The sequence below is a fragment of the Sturnus vulgaris genome, chromosome 3, assembly GCF_052056855.1.
Source record: "Sturnus vulgaris isolate bStuVul1 chromosome 3, bStuVul1.hap1, whole genome shotgun sequence".
Classification (NCBI taxonomy): Eukaryota; Metazoa; Chordata; class Aves; order Passeriformes; family Sturnidae; genus Sturnus; species Sturnus vulgaris.
In genome coordinates, this window is record NC_142245.1 from 66804595 (window position 1) to 66824229 (window position 19635).

The window sequence follows — 19635 nt, forward strand, 5'->3', positions numbered from 1 at the left end:
TCCCCCATAGGTCTAATCTGCCACTTTTTTGGGCATGTAATTTACACTTCTGTGGCTGGACTTTTAAAAAACCTGTGGATTACAGGGAAAAGTATGTTCAGTCCATACCTCTCTACTAGCATTAGGTGAAGTTGGTCAAGTCTCTGGCAGAATCTGGTTTTTCCTTTGTTTTCAAATCTCAGGAATACATTTTTCTCTGCAGGTTTAGGGAGTGGAGAGAGGTTCAGTTCCACACAACTAGAGCAGGATGCTGAGTCTGTGCTTTAACAAATATTTGACACAAATCTTTTTCGAGACAGACAAAAGCGAAGTTTTCTTCACCTAATTTGCTTTCCAAGTTGTCAGTGTCTGATTCAGTATAGTCTGATGCTTAATTTTTTCTTTGATAATTGATGTATATGTCTTGTCCATTCTATCATTAAGTTACAAAAGAGGAATTAACTGAATATCATTTTATTATACTTTTGTTTTACTTTTTTCCTCTTCCATACCCCTTTTTAGCAGGCAAAATCATCCTCAGACTTTGCTTTCAGTTTTGTTTATCTTCTTTACTCAGTGTTCCTGAAAGAGCACTACTTATTCAGTATCTCAGGAGTAGTCTGTTTATGCACTGATTTTTGCATAAACTCACAGTAATTGGCCTCCAACTGCAAATTTAAGAAGTTTGTTGAAAATCTTGAATTTCAACACTAATTTTGAAATAAAAAGGTTAGTAGCAAAGGCAAGTAATAACCATTTGTTACAAAAGTAAGCAAACTGATTTGTCTTTAGCTGACTTTGCATCAAATAGATGCCTATAAAAGGTCCAATAATAAATGTGCATCAAAAAAATTGTTCTTGAAACATGGAAAAAGACACTTCTGACCAAAAAAGAAGGGCCTCTGCTCACCAGCACTGAGTATAGAAAGGTTGGTTGTCTCAGCCAGGAGTTTCCTTGTGTGCAGCCTTGAGCAAAGAGTGCGTCCATTCACTGCTCTGGTCCCAGATATTCCTTTTCTGCAGCAGCAGTGTCTGCACTCCTCCTTCAAAATAAACAGCTGATGTCTGTTTCATTCATTCCATTAGCTCCTTCTGTGCAAAGATATGTATTAAGAGTCCAAAGATATCCTCACAAAGCTCACCTGGGAGGAATTCCAATCAAATTTATAGAGGTGATACTGCTGAAAAGAGAGGCCCATCATAGAGTGGGATTGAGCTATGCCCGAGTTGTGATCTTGGTTTACCCTGGGGGTACTGGTGGGGGAAAGGCTGGACGTGACCTGGCAATGTGCACTCACATTTCCTCCAAGAGGGAAAACAGGCAGGTGCACTGGGTCTTTTATAATGGGAAAACCCAAAGGAGGAAGGAGTTGGAGGAAAGAAATCTCTGAGAGCTGACCTATTAGAGACTTCTACGTTCTCTCAGTCTAGCAGTGGGAAGGAAACAGAACTTAATAAGTCTGGGAATTTCCTAACCCCAGGCAGTAAAAGCAGCCTATTTGGCATTATAGATTTATAGATATATATCGATAGTATTTTTCCCAGTTGCAAAATGGACAATGTGAGATTTCAAACTTCTTAGTATCCAGCCTTCAGATATTCTATAGGAGCAGAATTCACTCCAATTTTTATTATTTCAGCTTTACTCAGATGAATGTAAAAGGTAAGCTATAGGAATTTTTTCTTTATATGCTATAGAATAGAACATGGATAGCATAACAGTAGCATAAAAATAAATATTTACTACTTTATATCAACATCATCTCAGTTAGATTGGGAGTGTGTATACTTAAGTGTGGAACTGGGCGGCTGAGACTGGATATAAAAATCCATCTGGTTTTGGAGGAAGTTGTTATCAATGCCCAAAGAGCTTAACAGAGAATTACCTCATATTTTTCTTTCAAAAGCTATACTAGACTGTGTTATGATGGACCTGAAGAGACCAAGCTGCTAATAATTTTCATTTGGACTGTTTTCTCATGGCTATCTAGTGGTTTGACTAATAGGACCCCCAGGGATTTTGGTGTTACTGCATGGATTTCTCACACAATATATGGTATGGGTTTGATTTTTTCCAGAGTGCAGATGGTTTTAGCTGTTAATCTCTGCAAATTCCTGCTGACCTCTTGTACGTGCATGGTTCTCTCCTAAGGAGGTGGTTCAGTCTGCCTTGTCTGTCATTCCACTTGCAGCACTTGGAAAATGTTTTAAGCCATTCTGGAAATCGACTTTTTGATTTCTTGAGACTGGTGGACTCAGACTCAAGAAAATAAGAATCTCCTCCTTGTTTTCTTGTGGTGGTTTTTTTGGGTTTTTTTTTGTGTTTTTGTTGTTGTTGTTGTTGTTGGTTGGTTGGTTGTTTTTCTTGTTGGGGTTTTTTTTTTTGGATTTTGGGGGTTTTTTCTGGGTTTGTTTTTGTGTGTGTGTGTGTGTGTGTTTTGTTTGGTTTTTTGTTGTTGGGTTTTTTTGGTTTGTTTTTTTGGTTTTTCTCCAGGGAATTCAGTTTCTGGCCAGCAAGAATATTAAAGGTTGTGGGGGGGACTTGGTGTAGGGCACAAAATTACTTCAGAAAATGCCTAGTTCCTACTTTGTTTTTCTCACAAATAAACTATACTTTTTCATTTATCTTTTACCATAGACTAAAATTCGCTGGTTTTTTATAATTTCTAGACACACTTTCGGGGAGCAGGGGGAGGGAATGTACTTCCTTTTCTCATAAGAATATATTTTAAGCCTTTTGCTACAAAAGGTATTATTCAGGTAGCTCCCCAGGAACAGTATCTATCTTCCCGTATTCCCCAGACACAGACAACCCTTTACCATTTCACATGGGAGACTCTTGAGCTCCATCTTCTGGAAAATGTGGGACAAACTTGTTTTTCCGAGCTGGCTCCCGTGAAAGCTGGGCGGGTTTGGGGCAGTGGCCAGCACAGCACTGCAGGGCAGATGTGCCCAGGCTCCCACCCAAGGCAAACACTTCCCTTGCACCTCCTTTTCCCACGTTCTCAAAGGAGAACCAAAGCTTTTGCAAGACATTTGGAAAATACAGGTACAGATCCAAGTCAGGTAGCACCCAACAGATCTCAAGGGGCAAAAAGCCTTTGTGATTATTTCGGTATTAACAATTGTGTCATGGCTGGGTGGAAGTGGCCTTGCACACGCATTTGTGAACATTGGCATGGGCAGGTTTCACCAAGCCAAATGCAGGCATACATAAATACTTTTAATGGCGTTTTCCAGGCTGTTGGATGCTTTCTGTGTTTCAGCTTCATTGAGGTGATTTAAGCATTCCTGGCTGGCACTGACAGGCTGTTTCTCTTTGTTACAGGAGAGGCTGAATCAACACTTCACATTATGCTCTCGCCTTGATCTCCCTTACTTAGCAATCTGACTTCTTGTGCTGATTTCAAAGCCACACCATCAATTGTAAGAATTTCCCTTCGTTTCTTCTGGACCATTTCTCCCAGGCCAAAGTGGATGCAGCCTCCCTCCAACCCTGCCCTGAAATACCACACAGAGGAGCATTCCAGGCTGAAATGTTGGCAGGAGCTTTGCCACAGCCTGCTCCCTCAGGGACTGCTGCACCATCATCCCTGAGCCAGAGGGAAGGAGGGGGATCCTGAACGTGCTTTGATGCCAGTTGGTTGTTAAAATTTGTTTTTGCTGGTTCTGTCCCAGAGAGGGATGTCGAAGCAGGGCTGTCCTCCTCATGCATGTGAGGGTCAGCACATGCCAAGGTGTGGAGTCAGCCCCCAGGGGTTCTCAGGCATCTGAGCATTTTTGCTCCGTGGCACTGGGCATTTAGGGCATTTAGGGGTCCTTTGCCCCATGTGCACTCTGTAGGGCCATGGGAACACAGTGGCAGTGCAGGGAGCACAGGGCCTGATGGGGAACAAGAAGAACCAGGAGATTTGGTGAAAACTTCGTGTGCTCTTCAGCAACAAACTCAGTCCTCCCCTTGGGGCATGCCTGGAGAAATGCATTTTCATTGCTGCAGTAGTGCCCAGAGGCACCAAAACTTGAAAAAGGCACATCAAAAAGAGATTGCCCAGAAGAACAAGATAAAAACTGGGTATGATATGGGCATCCTTAAGTGGAGAGAGGTTATGTCCTTAAAAGGATAAACAGGGCTGGTTAAGGCTATTTAGGAAAGGGAAAATTTTTATTTTAAATACTTGATTTTCATACGAGATGGGTAGGATTAGGCGGGAAACGATGCCATTGAAAGAAATATGTATCCAAAATTGCACTGAATCAAAAAAAAATTTAGGTTATTGTGGGTGTCATGTAATCCAATTTGCTATTCAAACCAGAGTCAGCTTCAAAGTTACATAGGGATCCCACGGTAGCCTGGGACATTATTTAGTGAAGTGTAACAAATCTTCAGGGCTGCAGAGACTGCACCCTGGGCCCTGTTTCCAGCATGTGACCCACTCATTGAGACTTCTGTTTCCCCACTTCCCCATATGTGAATGGAAAGTCCCTCGCTGTATCTTGTGACTTACCTCTGGTCCTATCACTCTCTGTCTATGTTCCTTCCATGGCCCACTATTAATTTGTGACTCAGAGAGCACTCTTCATTCAGAGGGAAGGAGAGGAGAAGTCTCAGTAGCTGAATAACAACTGCAGTGTCATCTTCAAATGTTTTGTTTTCTTCATCTAATTCTGGGGGGGGAAAAAAAAGAAAACAAACAAAAAAAAAGAGAACCAAAACAAAACAAAGCAGTGCTTTCACTGTCTGAATGTCAACAACAATAAAATTTCAGCTTACCATCAGCCTCAGATTAATTCAGTAATTTTTTCTCTCAACAACACCATTACCATATTATGTTGAAGATAACTCCACTCACCAACCTGAGGCAACTAAAGTTCTTCTGATAGAGTGCTGATACTAGAAAATGCTCTAGTATTGCCATAACCGAGAAATATCTGGAGTTATGTCTGAAGGCTAAAATGAGGGGAGGCTTTCATGAAGAGTTCATTGACTACATGGATACAAAAATTCTGTACTGAACAAGTGCTGGATTCCTGCAAAAAAATTAACCCTTTCTGACAAATAATCTCTGCACTGCAAACACAACAAGATTTTCCTCTCAAAGAAGGGAAGGAAAAGAGAAAAATGAAATAGGTCTTTACAAATGCTGTCATAATTTGAGGGTACTGCCAGGAATTTATTGAAAGTTCTAGGCCCTTACAAGACAGGGAAAATCAAGTTTGTCTGAGAATTGAGATGCAAGACACGTTTTCTCCTTTCAATCAACAAAATGTAAGAAGTAAATTTTCCTTCCTCCCAGTTTTTTGCAACATTCCCCCAAATTAGAAGCACTTATAAGGTGATCAATATCTGCACAAATTCTTGTTGGTGCCCCAAGCTTTCCTCTAGGATTTCCCTTCCCACAGGGCAAGCTGCGAGCTCCTGGGCAGGTGAATGTGAAAGGCACCCTTCCTAGAGATGCTAGAACAAGGGTCTTGTGTCCTGCTTCATTGTGTCTTGTCTTTTTGTGTCTTTTGGGCTCCTGGTGTTGGCTGAGATATGTGCAGCCCTGGCATGTGGTATGGCTTGTGAGCACAACACACCGAAAATATGATTACAAAATGTTCTTCTATTCCCAGCACCCTCAGGACAATGGGATAAGTGAAGTCCTGGGCAAAACACTGCTTGAAGGAAGAGATGAGAGCACTCTTCTTTCAGAAGGTGCCCAGCAGAGGGTGAGCAGTCCTCACCCTACATGCACCTGCACAACAAGGTTCATTGGATGAGGAGGACCATGAAGTTATTCCGAGGGCTGAAACACCTCTTCTGTGAAGACAGGCTGGGAGAGCTGGGGTTGTTCAGCCTGGAGAAGGCAATGAGGTGACCTTAGAACACATTCCAGTACCTAAAGGGAACCTCCAAGAGAGCTGGAGAGGGAATTTTTACAAGGGCATGTAATGATAGGACAAGAGGAAATGGCTTTAAACTGAAAGAGGGTAGGTTTAAATTAGATATTAGGAAGAAATGTGAAGATGGTGAGGCACTGGAACAAGTTGTCCAGACAAGTTGTGGGTCCCACATCTCCAGGAATGTTCAAGGATGAAGCTTTGAGCAACCTGGTCTAGTTGAAGTTGTCTCTGCCATCACAGGGGGTTTGGACTGGGATGACCTTTAAAAGTCCCTTTCAATCCAAACCATTCTGTGATTTTTATTATTAGATTAGTTTACTAAAATAATAAAAATAGAATTAAAAAAATTTTTTAAATAAAATAGGAGTTTTCTTTTTCCTTCTAAAAGGCACAATATTGCTCAAGAGCTCAGGGAATACTAACAGATTAAGTGTCTGGAAGTAGAGCTGAGAAGAGCAGCGAGTGGAGGGTGAGAGGAAGAAAAGCATTGTGGCCTTGGGTTGAGGTGGGATGGCCCCAGAAGAAAATTCTCCCCCAGGGAGAACCTGCTCCTCCAAGGAACTGCCTCTCCTACAGGAGCTCTGCGTTCCCGATGGAAACCAGAGGAACTTTCACCTCTCTGTGCTGTCTTTCCCATGCCATCCTCAGTCTACAAAGTCATTCAGGCCCTGCCCTCTGTCCTGACACAGAAAACAGGACAAAAGCCACAGCTAATGGTGCTGCTGGCATTTTCCTTCCCACAACAGTTTTCTCTCTTCTGCTAAAAAGTGGTGCCTGCTGGTGGTCCAGGCATCCCTATCCAAGGCTTCCCTCCTCACCACACTTCACACAGCGTTTAAGATGTGTCAGGCACGAAATGTGCTGTTTGCTGCAGTAATGCAGCCAGGATATATAGATTTTCTAGCCCTTTGAGGTGGGTTTAATTCATTTCCGTTACTTTCCCACAGCAGAGGCAGGATTGCTTCCCTGGCAGATGCAGAGGTTTTCTGCCTGTATGGCCTTGATCACTTCTAAACTCAAGCACTTTGCTAAGGAAAAGGTGAAGAACACATTTTCTTTTCACCACAGCATGAATCTACTAGTGTTTGCTTGTCCAGAAGTCAGTATATCCAAAATAAAAGAGGTTTTTAAAATTTAAAAAGTTGGAAATGAAGGTTCCCTGCCTTTTCATTTCTCGTGCACAGAAATATTGCCCATCAGTGATGAAAAAAGTCCACGTGAAGTTTCAGCCAGCAGCTTAGGTAAAATTTCTTCACCCAAATCTTAACTGTTGTAAACACACTTGCTTAAACCTCAGTCAGATGTCTGGAGGGTCAGGAACAATAAGAAATAAAACATCTAGACAGGAATTAATTATTTTTGTAAGACCACAAATATATCTCTCCCCACTTTTTTTTTTTTTTTTTAAATAAGTTTAAGAAAAAAGTAGAAAAACTGCAATGTAAAAGAAAATTCCTTTTTGCACTGTTTGTGGCTTTGCTGGCCTGAAGTGCCCTGGGCACATCACTGCAACAGTGATGCCATCCCCTAACACGTGTTTCTTTCAGCTGTGTACAAGTTCTCTTCCTGACTTCAGAGCACTGTTTCTCAAAGGCAGTTTCTCTTTTGCCTACTCATCTCTTTCAATCTCTTTGTTTACCTATAGGCTTCACCTATATTTTTCTCCTTTCTGCTTTGCTAGTCTTTGTAGTAAATTAGTGTCCATGCTTTCCAGCATATATATAATTTCAAACAGAGAAATTTTCAATCTATTTTGTATATCCTAAATCTACTTGAAAACATCATGCCTCACTTGAAATCCCATTTTTTGTGACATTCAGAAGCAACATCAGCAGTTTCAGCTACAATCCTTTTAATTACTTTTTCTTTGATTAAGACAAATTTATTTCCCAGAGTTATGTGTTTGCACAAAAATACAAGGTGCAGAAAAATCCTAAATCAACAAAATGACACCGGTTTTGAAAATTACCCTGCCTGCAAATATTTATCACTTGAACATCTGTCAGAGCTGTATGTCCTAGAAACATTTATACTAAGTTCTTTCTTAATGCAGATGGAAGGAAAGGTGAGAGAGGGAGTTTAGAGGCAAAATTGCACAGCATAAGAAACACAATGTAATCAAGTATCTAAAGTACATAGATATTAATTTTGTCTCCTGCTCTTTCATGAATAATGTTCAAGGTTTCCTCTCTTGTTCATATAGGTTTTTTAAACTTTCCTTCCTCTGTTCCTCAGTTCAAGAGGTTCAAGTGAAAAGAGATGCTGATAAATTTCTGAACATAATTTCAAATGAAAATAAAATGGATTTTTTTCCAGTGGAGCCCAGATACCAACCAAAATCAACATTACTTTTTATATGAAAAATTCCACAAAAATTCAATAACATGTCTGCACACCTGGGAAGCAGCTGTTGAAGGAGCCAGTCTGTATCAGTTCACCCCAAACGATCCAGCTGTTATCCAGCTGACACCCATCTCTTGTGGTGCAAACTTTAACTTCAGTCCCTATGGTTAAAATAACAAATGACTGAAGAGCTTTCAGCTCATGCTGTAAAAGCAGTGTGCTCTCAATAGACATCTTGAAAGGAAGGCATTGCCCAAATGTTTAGTCACTGAAAATAGGACTGCCTTAATTGAACAAAATACTCAAAATCCTTCTTCTTCAAGCTACAACTTGAGATGCTTTTCTGGCCCTTGAGGGGCAGAGCACATCAGCCAAATGTTTAATATGCTTAAGGAAATTTCTAGGCTTGCTGCAGTAAGAACCTAAGAATGGCACTGCTGGGTCAAACCCAAAGTCACTCAATATGTTACAGGCTATGGCCTGCAGCTGATAGCTAGGGAAGACCTGTGTGACAATAAATGGTATCCTTCCAGCCTCTGCTTGCATTCAACACCTGAGTTAGAGGTGTTTTCTTTGCATTTCTTTGAATTTTTGTTCAGAAGTTGAAGGCACGTTTTAAATTTCACAATGACCTTAGGCAGGTAAGGAAGACCAAGTCCCTGAATGGCCAAGCTGAGGCACAGCAAAGTCAACAGAATTGCCTCTCAAAATTCAGTGTGACTCAGAAGCAAAATGGGACCAGGAAACTGCTGTGCTCTGACCACAGTCTGCATGCCCAGCTAGAGGACAAGACATGGTTATAAAAATAAAAGGACATCTTCTATTGGCATCTGAGTGCCAGTAGGTTTATTATCCAAAAGCATATTTTTGAAAGCTGAAAGCTTTGGACTAGGGTTCTTTTGCAGTATGAAGTGGGTTTGCATGGTCCGTTTTCATAGCTTCCTTTTTTTTTGTAGGACAGGTAGCCGAGACTTTCTAACACTGTGTACAATAGGAATACACCAAACAACAGTCTCCATCCTCCTTTATACTCACAGCAGCCTTTTGATTTTATCAGTGTTGACTTATAATGTTAGAAATTCTAGTGCAGAACCCAGGAATGTCAGACATTTCCCGACTCCTTATAGATCCACACATTCCCCATAGCTTTGAAATCTGCTACACTGGGCAATATATATTTTTTTTCCTATTTTTCCCTACTATTGCAACCCTTCGTTGACCAAAGCTGCATAATTGGTGATCTTGGCTGAGTACTAAACCATAGGACCTGTAGCAGCAGGACCCAAAGTTGGCAGCCCCTTGGAGAAAGAAAATTGCCCAAAACACTCTGATGCTTATGGTTTCAGGTTTGCTGTTGCTCCGGGCAATATAAAGGAAGGCACTGTGTTAAGGACAGCCAAGGCTCCAGACAAATTTTTCAGAAATGATCAGTAATGTTTACTGTTCCAAAAGACCTGAGTTTCTGGAAGAAGATGCTCAGTGGTTCTTAAAAAGTCATATTTATTTCAGTCTGGGACCCTGAGAGTATGAATGTGTCTTGGAAGTTCTTTTTTTGCAAGCAAGGGTTTTTTTTGCTGCCAACTCAGCATTGTGTAAAACATAAAAAATAGTATTATGCTCTAGTCATGGAAAAAAACTTACCTTTTAGGGGTTTTTTTCCATTTTATTTATTTATGGGAATGGAATGTATTAGAGCTGCAGCCAGCTTCTCTCAGCCAGAAAATTTTTATTTTTTTGTAATTTAAATTTCTGTCTTATCTCTAAACTTAACACCTTGCTATACCCTTTTCCACTCACAATTGTTTGTTGATTAAAAAAAAATGTGTTACTGAGCAATTTGCTTTGAACCTACTCCTTCTTTTTTCCCTTTTAAGTATCACTTTCATTTTTTGCATGTTTGCAGATTCTGCAGCATAGGATGCCCTCTTGTTGCCCTTCTTTCTGATGTTAAGAAATTTGCTCCATCCCTTTTGCAAGTGACTTTCTTCTATCAGCCTGCAAACAACAAAAGAAGCTTTAAGGATGAAAGGAAGAGGAAGCCAGATTCACTTTTTAATAGTCTGGGGACTGGACAGTGTCCCCTAGAACAGTGGAGCTTGACTGCAAAAGTCTAGAGATGACTGAATTAAGCTCACACATGTAATGTTATGTTCCCACAGGACAGCCCCCAGTGGACTTTCATCACTGGTCTTTTGCTAAAAAGATACATAAAGAGATCCCCAAACATGATCTGGAATCAATATGATATTATTCTTTCCTTTTCCTGCTTTCCACTTTGCTGTTTTCAGTCTGACAATACCATAACCTTCACAGTCACCTCTGCAGAGATCCTGCTCCCTCTGGAATAGCAGTGGATGCTCTGCAGCCATTTGCTTCCTCCCCAAAGTCAGATAACAAAAGTTTCACATCTGGACATTTGTAGCTTCTGGTTTATGCTTGTTCTGGCTGGTTTATGCTTGCTTTCTTTTCTTTCTTTCTTTCTTTCTTTCTTTCTTTCTTTCTTTCTTTCTTTCTTTCTTTCTTTCTTTCTTTCTTTCTTTCTTTCTTTCTTTCTTTCTTTCTTTCTTTTTATTTTTTCTTTTTTTCCTTTATTCTTTTTTCTTTTTTTTCTTTTTTTCCGAAATCTGCAGAATTTTGTGCCTTAAAAATGGTGGATACTTAAATCAAATAATTAAATTTTCTCAGTATATTGTGGTTCAATTTGTTTTCAACAGCCTTCCTAGAATTTCCTCTTTATAGAGCAGTGCTGGGGCCCTCTATGTTCACATTAACTCTTCAACATTAGCACTTCTTTCTACACAAACATCTTTTTCTTAAAAAACTGGAATTCTGCTTAACATGTGGTGTGCTCTAACATACCAAAACAATTCAAAGTGATTTTCTAATAAAACCCAATTGCACAACAATTTACTCTTTGACTCTTCAGACATAATCTTCTTAGATAGATAATAAACTCTGTTAATAAGAATATGTTATCACAATGTTTAGGAATATTGTAGTTTTAGGAATATTGTAGCTCTGCTTCAGTAAAAGGACAACCTTTTTTTCACCTGGAGAACTAGGCTAGGCCACTGAAAATAAACATATATTTTTGGGAAGTATTCTTCTAAACATGCCAAAACAGCAGTATTTATTCGGTATTTGCATACAGTGAAAATTGAAGGTGCAGGATGATCATGCTGCAGTATTCAACTCCTGCATAAAAATAAACTGTGCACTACAGATTGGAGAGATCAGATGACATTTAATTGATTCCCAATTCAAGAGGTGTAATGATCAAGGTAAGCTGACACAATGCCCTGAAGGACAAGACTGTGAACAATTTAAGGTCAAAATAATGTTATGATGGTTGTTTGTGGGCCTACTGTTAGATAATATGTTCTGACCATGGAGATTTGAGTTACCTGAGCCATCTCTTTTACAACCATAATAAAAATGAATAAGAGTAGGTTATGTCTCCCATTCAGTGATTTAATGTCAAAGCTGATGCTATCTGGCGGTGGATGTCTTACTGTAAAAGTCCAGGTGACCTATATTTTCTAGTTGTTTGTTGCTTACAAAACAGTAATTGAAGGTGAAATTGATTCTTCCACATTGGACAGTATAATGCTGCGGACTTGAAGAGGAGATTTCTCCCTGAGTCAAAGCAAGAGCTGATCCTTTGGGATACAGTAAGTCTGGGTCTACCCATGCAGGTTTCCCAAATATGTCCTTATTTTTTCTTCTGGTTACTTTGTCCCAGCAGAATCTGGGCACTTCTACCATCTGCCTAGTCCTTCTGGACCAATGACCTTCACCCTAGAGTTACTGCATAGTAATTCAAGCCAGGTGCTGTCCCTAGGTGATAGAAACAGGTATGATGCTTCCATGAAACATGGAATCACAAAGATTTGCTGTGCCTTTGTCTGCAATCTGCATTAAGCCTTGGGTTCACATCCAGGGTTGCACTTCTGGTCAGTGCAGAAACAAAGTGACAGCACTGATACTTCCTGGGAATTCAGGGCTGGTTACTTCCCCAGGCACATGGTGTGCTTTGAGAGATGCCATGGAGAAAGGTGGCAGCTGGAGGCCATCAAGCAGTTTATGTTGCCTTGGTAGTACTGTGGATATAGTGTGAAGAAATGGGATTCCAGCTCATAAACATGACAACTCTTTTTCACATTTCTCCAATAAAAATAGCTATAATACCCTTACAGACACCAATACCAATCTTCAGATGGCGAAAAATGCAAACAACTATCAAGGTTTGTTACAAGCAGACCCATTTTTATTCATTGTACCAAGATTTGGGATCAGATATGCTACAAGTTTAGGTGCCTAAAGATGCAGGAGGCTGTTATTGAAAGCAACCCGAACCAACAACACAGTGATTTGGAATTGTGATTAGAATGGGCCTAGCTACATTGGCAAGCTCCTTAAAAACTGGAAAAGGTGGATAAACTGGGCCCACACACCAGAAACAATACCACAGTGAGCCATAAGGGTTGTGATCGCTCAGACAGATTTTGGCAGAGTGTTTGAAGTGGGAGAGCTTTGCCTAAACAGCATTTACACCTTCCCAAAACATGTTTTAACTGCATACTGCAGGGGGAAGAAAAAAAATCTCCTGAAATCTCCAAAACATAAAGCCATTTCCAGGGCTTTGTAAGATGCTATAACAAAATCAACTCATGATATTATGCAAAGAAAGGCCTGAGATAAATCAATACCTTAAAACAGCCTGTTTGGGAGCTCTGCATGTTTTGAACATAGCACATGTTGAACACTATGAGAATGAGTTAATTAATAAAATGCAAGTAACCCTGAGATTTGTATGCTCTCTTTTTTCCTATAGTTATAGTTTCCCAGAGTTAAACTCAGCTATCACAGTAAAGTATTGCTGAGGGCCTGCTGAGGGCTACAGACATCATGTACAAGGAGCTTTCTAAAAGCTTGCAGTTATTTTTCAGAGCTGATAGTTTCTTTCTTGTGTTGTTATCCCCATGTACAACTCTGACCTCGCAGGTTTACAGCACAGCAGGGCAAATAGCAAGTGCAGGGAAGTGGAGTGGAGTGCCTCAAGAGCTGAAAGCATTGCTTCTGCTTTATGACTGGGATTGCAGCTTTGCTGTCCACTGACACAGATGTCTACTTTCAGCAAGGCTCTAGGAGGTGTTTCACTGATTATCTATCCCCTCACTTCAAGAAGAAAAGAATCACTTTTGGGGCTGGAGTGTCCAAAGTGGGACTGTGAAGCTGCTGAAGGGTCTAGAGTATAAATCATATGAGGAGCATTTGAGGAAGCTGGGGCTGTTTAGCCTGGAGAAAAGGAGGCTCAGAAGAGGCCTTACAGCTCTCTTAAACTACCCAAAAGAAGCTTGTAGCAAGGTGTGGTTCAGCCTCTTCTATCAGACAATTAATGACAGGACAAGAAGAAATGGCCTCAAGCTGTAGCAGGGAGGTTCAGGTTCAACATCAGGAAGCATTTTTTCACAGAAAGTCTTGTCAAGAATTGGAACAGGTTGCCCAGCTAAGTAGTGGAGTCACAATCCCTGGAAACAGTCAAGAAATGACTGGACACAGCACTTAGTGCTATGGTTTAGTTGGCATGTGGTGTTTGGTCAAAGGCTGCACTTGATAATCTTGCAACCTAACACCTCTGAGGAGCTTGGTGTTCAAAGCAACTCCCACCTTCCTGGTTCCCCAGAAAATCACCATTTTAAAACCTGAAAAAGAACAGAAATTAGGAGCAAGCTTATTTCAGGTTTGTGGTCAGTAGCACACTGCTAGCAGAGGTGTGGCAGAGGTTTCCACATACAAAACTCTCATTCAGAAAGCTGCTGTCTCTTATGCCTGAAGGTCTCCACAACCTTCCTTACATGCTGCCTTAGCCCAGTACAACTCAAACAGCTGCAACCATTGTTCCCATGTCTGTACATGCCTTGTGAAGGCAAAACACCCTGTAAGCAGTCCCAGCCATAGTAACAAGCACAGGTCTTGCTTCTACTGAAAGAAAAATGGATTAATTTGACCTGGTCACAATAAAAACACAGGATAAACTGGGTAAACACAATCTCAGTGCATCAGGATTTAAATGCCACTAGCAGCAAAATGAGGGAGAGCAGGAAGCAATAAAACTCAGCAGTATTAAACTCATTATATTGCACAACTGTTGTGGTATTAACGAGCTCATTTTGCACATGGACAATGTAAGCAATGCAGCTGAGCTGGTGTCAGTATAATAAGTTTTATCTTTTTACTCCCATTCCTATGCACTTTTAAATTCATACTGGAGATGGTGCATAAATTGAAATTTAATTTTCTTTTCTCTTTCAATTGAAAAGGAAGACATCCCCCAAAAACTCATCTTCCAGCCTTGCTGTCACCTCCCACACATTTCACATATTTTAAAGATTCACTATGAATAAAACCACACACATTCAAAGTAAGTCAATTTTAAATTTATTTTTTTAAAAATTAAAAAGCGTCTTAATGAGGGTAGACCTCTTAATTGGGAGAACTTGAAAGCCTTACTAGAAAGAGCTGCAGCTGCAGTATGAGAGGATGCTACTGGGAAGGAATCTGTTGCATGGGGAGGAGCTTCCTGCATGAGGGGATCCTGCAGGATGAGGGGGCCTCCAAGGAAAGAGGCTGGTCTTCAACAAGTTGACTTGTCAAACAGGTTTGAGTCATGTGAGAGCAGAAGGGACACGTAGGACCAGTGGAGGCTTTCTGCCCACACAGGAAAAGTGGGGTTTTGCAGAGGTGGGGAAAAGGTGACAGGTGGTTTTGGGGAAGGCAGCTGTGGCTGGGACACAAGGCACTGCCACGAAGGGCTCCTTGCCAATGCACTGGCAGGCACTGCCCTCACCTCTGCCTTCCCTGAGATAGAACAGGCAGGCTCTGCCCAGCTCCCTCCTGGGCACAAGCAAGTCAGAGCACTAAGTCAACACAGCATTCAGAGGAATTGCTCTGAGCTGGAGGAGGCTGCAGCCTTGCAGAGCAGAGAGTGTTGTAGGCAGCCAGCTAAATAAAATGTGGTCAGAAGCAGCTACACAGAGATAATTGCAAGGTAGTGATCATCATGAGACATACTGTTTTATGCCTCCTGAATATGCTTGCACAGAGAGGCCCATCAGACTGAGCAGGGCTTCAGTAACAAAGCTAAGGGTTTGGAAATGGTCTTGCCATTATTGGACATTGTCAGTCCTGCAAGTCCAGTGCAACAATCCCTGGAGTTGAAGCAATAGGATGGGCAGTGGGCTAAGCCTACCCCAGAGCTCACACAGGGTTTGCCAGGGAGCTCCTGAGACAGACTGCATGGGCTCTCAGCTGCTGCATGAAAGAGATTACAGATGTTTTGATCAGTTTAAACTACTTTAAAATATATAAGCCGCTCGTACAATTTGCAAGTTGAGTCTGTGAAAATCCAAGGTTCTGCTCCAAAAGATAGAGAGGACCAGGAGCTGCTTCTGTTGGAATGAGACTGCCAGGGCCTTCACCAGGGCAGCTTCCCAGACCCTGATGTTTCCTCTCCAGCCCTGACAGTGTCTAAGGCAAAACACTTGGACTCATTCCTGAAACCTTCCCGAGTTTTCTTTCGCACCTTAAAGCTGCCAGTTCAGGGTACTGAATTACAGCAGCCCAGCTCTGCAAGAAACTTAGCAGTGATTAAGTGCAGGAAAAGGACCATGAAAAACTGAAACCCAAGTTGGACTAGGTGATCGCCAGCCAGCTTCCTCCTGAGTGAAATTTTCCTGCTATTCTGTAATTCTCATCACCATCTTACTCTGTTTTCTTTCAATGTCACTGTAGTACCAATGATCAGGACTGGCACAGCACTTAATTCTGTGCAAGACATTATTATTTTCATAATGCCAATATCTTCTGCTAGGGTTCCAATTCCAACAGCATGACTCCTCTGTCACACTAACAAGAGAAGATTTTATTTGGATGTCAGCTTTAAATATTGAAAACTGCAGAATGACTCATTATATCAGTTTAACAAAAACATCCTTGCACTATCAGATTTAGAGAGAGAGCCGTTTAGAAATTTCATTTTCAGACACCTTTGTGCTTGCAAAAACATACTAGGCACCCTACCAACAAAGTGACAACTTTTGCAGAATTATAGAATATAAAGCCTAATGGCAAGCTTGTAACTTTGATAGCTGACTCAGGAAGAAATTTTCTATTAAAATCACAACAAAAACCTGCAGCCAAGCAGTAAGACCAATGGTTTATTTCAGTTTGTAGCTACTGGGTTTCTAATGTTCACAGAATCATTGAGGGCAGAAAAGACCTCTGAGATCAAGTTCAACCTTTGACAGATCACTGCCTTGTCAACTAGACCACAGCATTAAGGGCCACATTCAATCATTTCTTGAACACTTCCAGGGATGGTGACTCCATCACCTCCCTGGGCAGCCCATGCCAATGCTTAACCACCATTTCAGTGAGGAAATTTCTTCTGATGTCCAGTCTGAATCTCCACTGGCACAGCTTGAGGCTATGTCCTCTTGTCCTATCACAAGTATCTGGGAGAAGAAACCAACCCTCACCTAGCTAAAACCTCCTTTCAGGCAGGGAGCAATAAGCTGTCCCTAGAGCCTCCCTTTCTCCAGGCTAAACAACCCCAGCTCCCTCAGCTGCTCCTCACAGCACAGGATTTGTGCTCCAGACCCTGCACCAGCTCAATTTCCCTTCTCTGGACTCACTCCAGCACCTCAATGTCTTCCTTGTAGTGAGGGGCCCAGAACTGGACACAGGATTTGAGGTAGTAAGTACAGGGTGCTGATCACGCCCCTGGTCTTGCTGACCAGACTATTTTTGATACAAGCCAGGAGGCACTGGCCTTCTTGGCCACCTGTGCACACTGCTGGCTCATGTTTAGCCAGCTGTCAACCAGCACCTCCACTATACAATAACACAGTATAGTTCACCACGATGAACTGTATTACAAAACCATTTATGAATAATGTTTTGTTCCATGAAACATTCCCCCAAGAGTATGTTTTCTATATGAACCATCCATTAGAGTCTCCTGCTATGTGTGGGCTTTTTGAGGGGGACAAGGTAGTATTTTTGCAGGCCAGGGAGATGTGTATAAAACTGAGAACTGACTGCACACAGTTGGAGAAAACATGCTGTATTAAAGCAGTAAGGCTTGTCAGGGAGATGAAAGAGCACTGGCTTGTGTGTATTCAGCCAGTTACATAGTACAGCACAAGCCTCGAGGCGAACAGTTTCATTAAACATTAATTTGTGAAGCACTTCAAAGTTTAGGCTGAGGCATGCTTCTGTATAATACATGATATTATTTATCATCTAAAAAAGTTGTTTTGGATGCAATTAGGGAATAATCCTACAGCTCTCAGCAGTGATTCAATGGAATTCAAGGAGGTCTCACATCATTTAACACAGACAAACATACAGCAGAAGAAGGGCTTGCAAGTCTCTCCCTTTTAATTTGGCAGATTGAGAAAAAAAAAGCTGTGGGCCTTAAAGCATGGCCTTTGATTCATTTGCTTGAACATTTCAAGCTTATCAAAGTAGCTTAGCTCATAGAAGAAAGCTAGGAGTTGTCTACACTGGTCTATGGTGTGCTGAAAAATGGACAAGTAGTAACCTTCACAGCAACACTGGCTGGAAGGGACGGGCAACAACTCAGCCTTACTCTTCAGCCCCTTCCCCACAGCTTAGCTGAAGCTGCTGTTGTTGCATCAAGAGCTTGGGAGCAGCAAAGAGAACATCTTTCCAAGAAGCAGATAACTGGGGGGGGGGGCCTGAACCCTCAGAGAAGATGACACATGGAAGCCAGCATGGAGTACCTGTCCATGCCCCCAGAGCTCCTCCTGCACAACACTGGCTGAGCAGCACAGTCCAGCTGGCAATGCAGGACAAAGACTACCTGCAAGGTAGCTGGTACCTCGGGATCAGCAAAGACCAAAACTGTCTGCACCTACCCTCTGATTTTATAGGTACACCTATCTCTCACTACCAGTGCATAAGCATGATTAATAGTGAAAGATTTCAAAAGTAAAGGCAAAAATACATCATTGTCTTAAACATATGGGACTATTCAGGGTAGTTATGATTTCTCATAAAAGCTGAATTCATGAAATACACAGGAAATCAAACCAGCAGGTTATATTTTGTCATTTTTGTGAAGTACTTTACAGATGTGCAAATGTGTAAGAGCATACTCTCTTCTATAAAGACTGATCTTTACATTCTACTTGCTTACCAGTCTTCAGCTCAGTGCAGCATGCTATGCTGCACAGTTGCTTAGTGCATGTTCATACAAGAAGTCCTAAAAAGCACTATAATTTCAAGAACTGCTTTGTAGGCCTATTTGCTGTAGCAGCTGGCTTATTGTCCATGTCCCCAAATTCCCTGCTATTAAGCAACTATTTCAGAATCCCATCTAGCTCCTTTACCAGATCAACTACCAGGCACCACTGGAAGAGGGGAAAAAAAAGGAAATATAGAAATGTGAATAATTTTCTAATGAGTAGCAGATAATGTGAAGGGAAGCTTTCACACTGGTGCAGTTGAAGAATTTTCCACCGTACAGAAAGTTCTATGCTTTGCTATTGAAATGGGAAACTGCAGCAAGCCTCTATTGCTATTAAAAACCAGCTAAGGTGGGAGAGCCCAGCAGCACCACACCTAACACTGCTCTGCAGCCAGCTCCAGCTGAGGTTGGAAGGCATCTCTGGAGGTCATCTAGTCCTACACTCACCCCCATGCACACATACTGGTTTTGAAGGGGGCTCCACAGCCTCTAGGGGCAATCTGCTCCATTGACTACCGTCATAGGAAAAGCTTTTTCTGATGTTTCAACATTCTCCTGTATTTCAATTTATGCCCCATTGCCTCTCAACCACTAAGGACCATCAAGAAGAGCCTGTCTAGGCTTACTCCTCCTTCAATCATGCATTTGTGCGTTGGTAAGGTCCCTCCCCAGCCTTCTCCAGGTTGAGAAGTTCCAACTCTCAACTTCTCCTTGTACAAAGATGCTAAGCTTCCTAATCATCACAGCCTTTTGGTGGACTAGATCCACTAAATCTGTGCCTCTCTTGTACCAAGGAAGCCCAGCTCTGAACGCAGCACTCCAGGTGTCTCACTGGATCTGAGAGGAAAGGATCACTTTCTCCCAACGTGCCAGCAACACTATTCCTAACATAACCTGGGAGACTGCTGGCCTTTGTTGTAGGCTGGCTCAAGGCCAGCTTGACACCATGATTCCCAGCGCATTTTCAAAACTCACCTGAACACAAGCTTCCCCTTTCCCGCTCAGCATCCAGGCATCACTCAGATCACAGAAGCTTCTTCCACACCACACCCTCACTCCACCCTGCTCCACAACAGGACTGGCAGGATGCCCAGCACAGCTCATGGCCCAGGACTGACTCAGCAGCAGGGAGAAAAAGCAAGCTTTTTAGTAGC

The 19635-nt window shown here is 41.8% G+C and overlaps 1 long non-coding RNA gene across 1 annotated transcript; it reads right to left on the reverse strand.

Moving 5' to 3' along the window:
• Positions 1–889: 889 nt before the first annotated feature.
• On the reverse strand, positions 890–19596 carry LOC148224389 (uncharacterized). Its single transcript, XR_015802509.1, has 3 exons — positions 19457–19596; positions 4485–4644; positions 890–1022 (listed from the first exon to the last, which is right to left on the reverse strand). It is a non-coding gene; the product is annotated as an uncharacterized LOC148224389 (long non-coding RNA).
• Positions 19597–19635: the final 39 nt, after the last annotated feature.